The sequence below is a fragment of the Notothenia coriiceps genome, unplaced genomic scaffold (assembly GCF_000735185.1).
Source record: "Notothenia coriiceps isolate Sejong01 unplaced genomic scaffold, NC01 NC01_scaffold00017957, whole genome shotgun sequence".
Lineage (NCBI taxonomy): Eukaryota > Metazoa > Chordata > Actinopteri > Perciformes > Nototheniidae > Notothenia > Notothenia coriiceps.
This window is the reverse complement of record NW_011350658.1, coordinates 33-5,996: the sequence shown is the minus strand read 5'-3', so window position 1 is coordinate 5,996 and position 5,964 is coordinate 33. Positions and strand designations below refer to the sequence as shown.

Sequence of the window (5,964 nt, the reverse complement as noted above, 5' to 3'; positions counted from 1 at the left end):
TACCATGCCAAAAGCCATTCTTCTGTGAGGCACAGAGGTATAATAAATTGCTCTTTTTAGTGCTGTCTGTATTTTCACATTATTTACAATGAGAGCTTAATGTCTTCAAGCTTATTGACTTTACAATTGTTTCTTGTTTTCAGAGTTCACAATTGTTAAGTGTGGCTTAAGCTGCAGAACAGCAAGCCATTTTCATTGTCTTTATTGCTCACAGACCATAATTAATAGGGGCCAGTTTTTACGGCATGTCTATTCACATGAGCCAAAAGCTGTGACTGTAGGGCGACTTACAGCACCTGCCCAGCTCCCTCCACCATCTCACCTGCTCACTGCAGCACCTGCCCAGCTCCCTCCACCATCTCACCTGCTCACTCCAGCACCTGCCCGGCTCACCCCACCATCTCCCCTGCTAGTTGCTTCCCGTCATCCTGCTCCTGAAAAGCGACATAGGCCTAAAAAAACTGTAAATTTCCACACTGCAATCTAAAATTAAACAAGAAGAATTATAAAACACATGTGCGTCGCAAGCACACAACATATTTTGAAACTGTCTCCAAGGAAAGACATCTGCAAAGCCAGTGTATTGATGAACCCAATGGTGTGTTTGCAGTGGAGAAGACATTTTCAGGCCCGGCAACACCAATACACGTCATTAAAAATATGTCATGTGATATGAGGTTCATCTATGTGAACTCAATGCTGACTTTGCCCGAAGATGTGGTATGCTGCCTTATGAATGTCAGCATTTGCAATCATTGCTGTACTGCCCACCTGCACGCAACAAACCATTAACTTTGCAAAAGGAATCATTGGCTACAATGGTTCAGGAGAAATGGTTTGGTGAGGAGCTTAAGGCCAGTCTTGTACAGTGGCAACAAGAGATAAAAGATAGACCAAGTTTGTTCCTGTTCCAACAGTGTTCAAAGATTTTCTGCCTGATTTCCGAGTACTTATAAAGTTGAATTAAATTGTACTTTTTCTTAACTTTCACATGCATTGTGTTCACAGAAACCTTGCTCAGATCTTGTGCCCTGGGCAAGTCTTGGTGTGGATGATGTCCAGGTTAGATTTGTTAAAATTATTCTACTGAAGAGTATGATGTAATTGTCATTTTTGACACTTTTGACTTTTCACACTACAGGGCCTACCAAGACAAGGTTTCTCGAACAACTGTGGGGTGTTTGTTTTGATGGTAAGATACTGGATACACAGTATACATATAGTAGTCCTATTTTTCTGTTTATAATAATGTATACAAATGTATAATGCTTTCAGCATGCTATGCACTCCATTATTGCTCATAGTTAGGGACATGCTGTGATTTACTTATTTCCAAAACAACATTCACGGAGGAATATTATTTGTCAATGAACACCATAGCATCGCAACAACCTAACATAATATACTATTTCTTTATTTACAGTACGCATTTTACATTGTGGCAAGAGCCCAATTTGATTTCAATGAGGTATGTATAAATAAGGGTTTCATATTTCAGTTTTTCATTGATTTCACTTGTGGATACAAGACTTTTCAGGACATATGTTGTTGACCCATCTGGTTGTGTGCTTTTTATATTCCAAGACAAACACGCAGCAAATTAGGCACTGGTGGTGCCTAGTTCTCCTCAAACTTTCCCATGCTGTATGTTTCTTTAATTTTACAATTTACATTTGCATTCTTGAAACTATTTGTTACACTGACCAGACTATATCATTTTTAATGAATGTTTTTAATGTTTGTCTTTCATTCACCAAGGTCTGAAGAAGAGAGGTCGCAAGAGTGCAAGAGGCGACAGGAGGAAAAGGCAATGCAGGTAGAAGTTGTTGAATCAAATGATAAAGTCTTGAACCAGTGTGAGTGTTAAACATTTAACCTCTCTTTGTCAAACATATTTCAGGATGAAGAGGTTGTGAGGTTCCACAAAAGAAGCAGGCCATAATTTGAAGGCCGCTGGGAATTAAGATGGGGTCATGAGTGACCGCTGCTGGGGGTGAACTGTTACAATCAGCTGTATTAGGTTCACTAATGACTCAAAATGTATTAGTTGTCACGATCTCTCTATGTTTTATTTTGTCCCGTCTTGTCTGTTGCTTCCTGTCCCTATGTTCAATACAATTGAAAGTCCTGAATTCAAAGTGTTTCTTAAGTAAAAGAATAGAAGTATTATCAGCTAAATGTACTCAAATAATCAAAATTACAGTATGCGGAATGGCTCTGTTCCCTGTATTACATGTGATATTATCCTGTCAATAACAAATACATGGAAGAGCATGTTCATTTGTCAATACGATGGCACCTTTTTAATATATTTTTTAAAATACTGGTTGGTATATATATATTAGGAAATACAGTAGGCTACTATATGATTTCATTTATATCACATGTTTTGTATCTGTAAAAAGTGAGTAAATATACAATATTGCCTCTGGAATGCAGTGATTATTGAAATTAAAAAGGTATACTTTAAAAAACAAAGGAAGGCCCTTTCTTGAAGTCATAACTGATGCAATTAACATGCAAATAGACATTAAAATATGCTTTGAAGGCTGTTAATGTGTTTAATTTGAGTTTAAACTGTTATGTTGATATGATAAAAACATTTGAACTCAAATGTAACACAAACCTCAAGGTATCATTATAGGCCTATTACATGATATATAATATAAGATATAATATGTTACTTTTGTGACTGGGTAAGTAGCCTACATAACGCCGGAGTCGAGACGTCACGTGCCTCAAAGGTTGAGAAAGGTTGAGCCCTCGTCCACGTTGAGCTGAGCTCCCGCCCACGTTGAGACGTTGAGGCATTCGTACTGCATTGAGGGGTAGGCTAGCTACTACGCATGTGTCAGGTCTATCCGGATGTATATATGGTCAGCGCATGGTTCAGCGCAGCCCGCTCAGGGTTTACTTTAAGACGGGACTCCAAGAACTTCGCTTTCGGCTTTTTCTATGAAAGGACCATTGTTGGTATTTCATGTGAACAGTGTTACATTTATTTCAAATACCGTCTCAAGTTTTTGAGGGTGGTTTTATCTGGCAGTAAAGGGAAGAGGCAGAGTTTCTTCAAGAGTTTCTCTCAACTTTAAATCCCGGTCTTTAAGCCATGGCGTGCGAAGTAAACGGTATGTCGGGTAAGTTTCTCATTTTTAATGTACAGCTCGAGTCCAAATGAAGTTGCAGAAGTTAAGAATTGTTATTATTTTTGCCTAATTTTTTTATGTCGCCCGCGGCTTTCAAAACACAGTAGCCTACTCGTTTAGACAGGGTATGAGGTCATTTGAAAGTAACTATAGCTGTTTTACCCTCCACAGATGCGAGGATAGGAGAAGCCCTGATCAAAGAGTAAGTTCCTTCACTCATAATAATCATTATAATAAGTTGTATTAGAAAAGGCTTTTAAAATATATTCGAAGGCATTTTACATAATAAAACATGTATTAGCAATAAACAGTAACAATAATAACTGCCCTTGTAAATAGATGTTATTCAACCACAGTTAAAGACTTTTAATTATTCAGTTTACAATAATGTTCAACCAAAAAAACACACATTAAAATCAAAACATTTACCAATAAATAGGGCTGATTGGTTGATTAATCATTATGCTAGTTCTGATTTAATAGATATATTTTTTAAATACAAATGTAAAAGGGTCCATTTCCTGCCACCTGTAAAGACATTTTCTACGATCACGCCCCAATGATCAGCATGCTTAACAATAATGATAACTGGTTTTAGCTCTTTTTGTCTACCAGACTGCCATTTTTATATATTTATTGTTGTGCTCATGTGTATGTATATATATATATATATATATATATATATATATATATATATATATATATATAAATTAAATATTTGGGACGATGGGGAAACAGCATTTCAGTCTCTCTGTTTGTACAACACTCAGAGATATTGATAATTGAGTTGACTTTGACTTGTTGCCCTGACCTGTAACTAGTTACTTCCTCAGCCCAGTATCTAAAGCACAGCGGAAAACACTCTTGAAAACATCAAATGTATGTTCATTTTTTAACTTTCACTTCCCTTATTTTATTCAACTCTGCATGTCACCTTTTTTAATGAACAATATAGCATTTTCTACCTAAATCAGTCATTTAATTCCTTATCCAAAGCCAGTTTTAGTTTCATTGCACGTTAACAGATAACGCACTTACAGTAAATCACACTTCTTTGAACTTTGTGATCATGACAGGAGATACGAAATGGAATTGGTGTTACACCGTAAACCTGGCAGGATGCACGTTATGAGCATCCTGGTTTATCTTGATCTATTCTTGCAGCTGAACACACAGTCAGCTGTTAAAAACACACCTCACACTCTGCATCAACATCAAACTCTTCAACTGTTTTAAACTGTATATTTCTACATTTACATGGACTCATGGTAGAGTGGACGACCTAGTACCACAATGTTTACCCCCCATGTCATTACCTGCTGGCACTATACTTACATCACCACCTGCGGCCAAACTCTCTTAGACTCATCAGCATTATATCTTATTCATATGAATACACCACAGTTATACATTGTAATAAACATATTATATATTGTAGTTCAATGTGCACATTTTTACTCTAACTTCTCATGTTAATATGCATATCTTTATTTTATGTTATCTGTTCATTTTAATTTCTTACTTTAACTTCTTGTGTTTATATACATATGTATATTTAAAAAATAATTCTGATTCTCACTTCAGCTTTACTAATAAAGGCAGAAGTAGAAAACATTTTATTTTATACTTTTTTGTATTTTATATATTTATATGTCTATTAATGAGAAATGTTGCATATATTATTAAGAAAAAGGGCAAATATAATCTATAATAATAATAATAATAATAATATAATAACAATACATTTCATTTATATAGCACACTTTAAAAACAATGTCATCTCAAGGTGAGAATGACAGAAAATGGTCATAAAATGGTGAGAATTGTTGTCATAGCCTTAACAATGACACAGTGTACAATAAAGTAAAAGGAGCCACACATTTGTACTACTTAGCTTTATTCATTTGTTTCAAATAAACACATACATGAATTCAACACAGACCAGACTGCCTTTTTTCCAGATACAGAGTTAAAACGGGGAAACCAACGTACTTGGGGGCGGGGACTGAGTGGGAAGGGGACGCCATCTCAAACCACTGAGTTATCCGGCGGCCCCCCAGTGAGATTTTTAACGTCCTGTTCTCTTCCAGGGTCATAGAGGAGGAGCTGAAGGACATGCCCGCAGAGGAGGTCCCGCCCCTCACTCCGCTCGCTGCCAGAGTAGAGAGTGAGCAGGAGCAGAGGCTGGTGACTCAGCTGGCCAAAATGGTGTGCATCATCGGGGACCGGGTCGCAGGCGACCAGGAGCTCCGAGAGTGAGTCTCAGGGTAGAATACTGACAACGTCCATGGAACTGTGTTTTATATGAATTGGTGCAGGGATGATGTATCTCTTCACGCCGGTTCGGAAGTTAGAACTGTCAGGCCTCCCTCAACAAAAAGCAATGGGATTTCTGCTTTGGTTTTTGGAATATGGCAATACAATTTAATATATGGGTAACACAAGTTTATGATACTTAGATAGATTAGATAGATAAATAGATAGATATATACTTTATTCCTACAAAGTTGGTATATTGCTTTGTCACAGCAGCTGTTTGACGGTCAATCTACAAAAATGTCCAAATAATACAAAAAAATATAAAAATAAAAGTATTTTACACATTATTACACATTATAAAATATACAGAATAAATTAAAATACTCTCTAATATACCAATCTACTAAACATATAAAACATATACAAATATTGTACTATATACATTAAAGAATTGTGCACAGCTTTGAATTGAAAGTGAAATATATCCTGTGAGACTACATTATGTATGTGCAAATTGTTCATGATAATAGAAAGGGAGAACCTGAGCAAACTATGGAGC

At 36.4% G+C, this 5,964-nt stretch overlaps 2 long non-coding RNA genes across 2 annotated transcripts; both read left to right on the top strand.

Moving 5' to 3' along the window:
• The first annotated feature begins 93 nt into the window (after positions 1-93).
• On the top strand, positions 94-1,634 carry LOC104950728 (uncharacterized). The gene is made up of 4 exons (XR_798953.1): positions 94-1,062; positions 1,142-1,192; positions 1,424-1,468; positions 1,585-1,634. It is a non-coding gene; the product is annotated as an uncharacterized lncRNA (long non-coding RNA).
• Positions 1,635-2,883: 1,249 nt separating this feature from the next.
• LOC104950727 (uncharacterized) lies at positions 2,884-5,399 on the top strand. The gene is made up of 3 exons (XR_798952.1): positions 2,884-3,137; positions 3,318-3,348; positions 5,237-5,399. It is a non-coding gene; the product is annotated as an uncharacterized lncRNA (long non-coding RNA).
• The last annotated feature ends 565 nt before the right edge of the window (positions 5,400-5,964 follow it).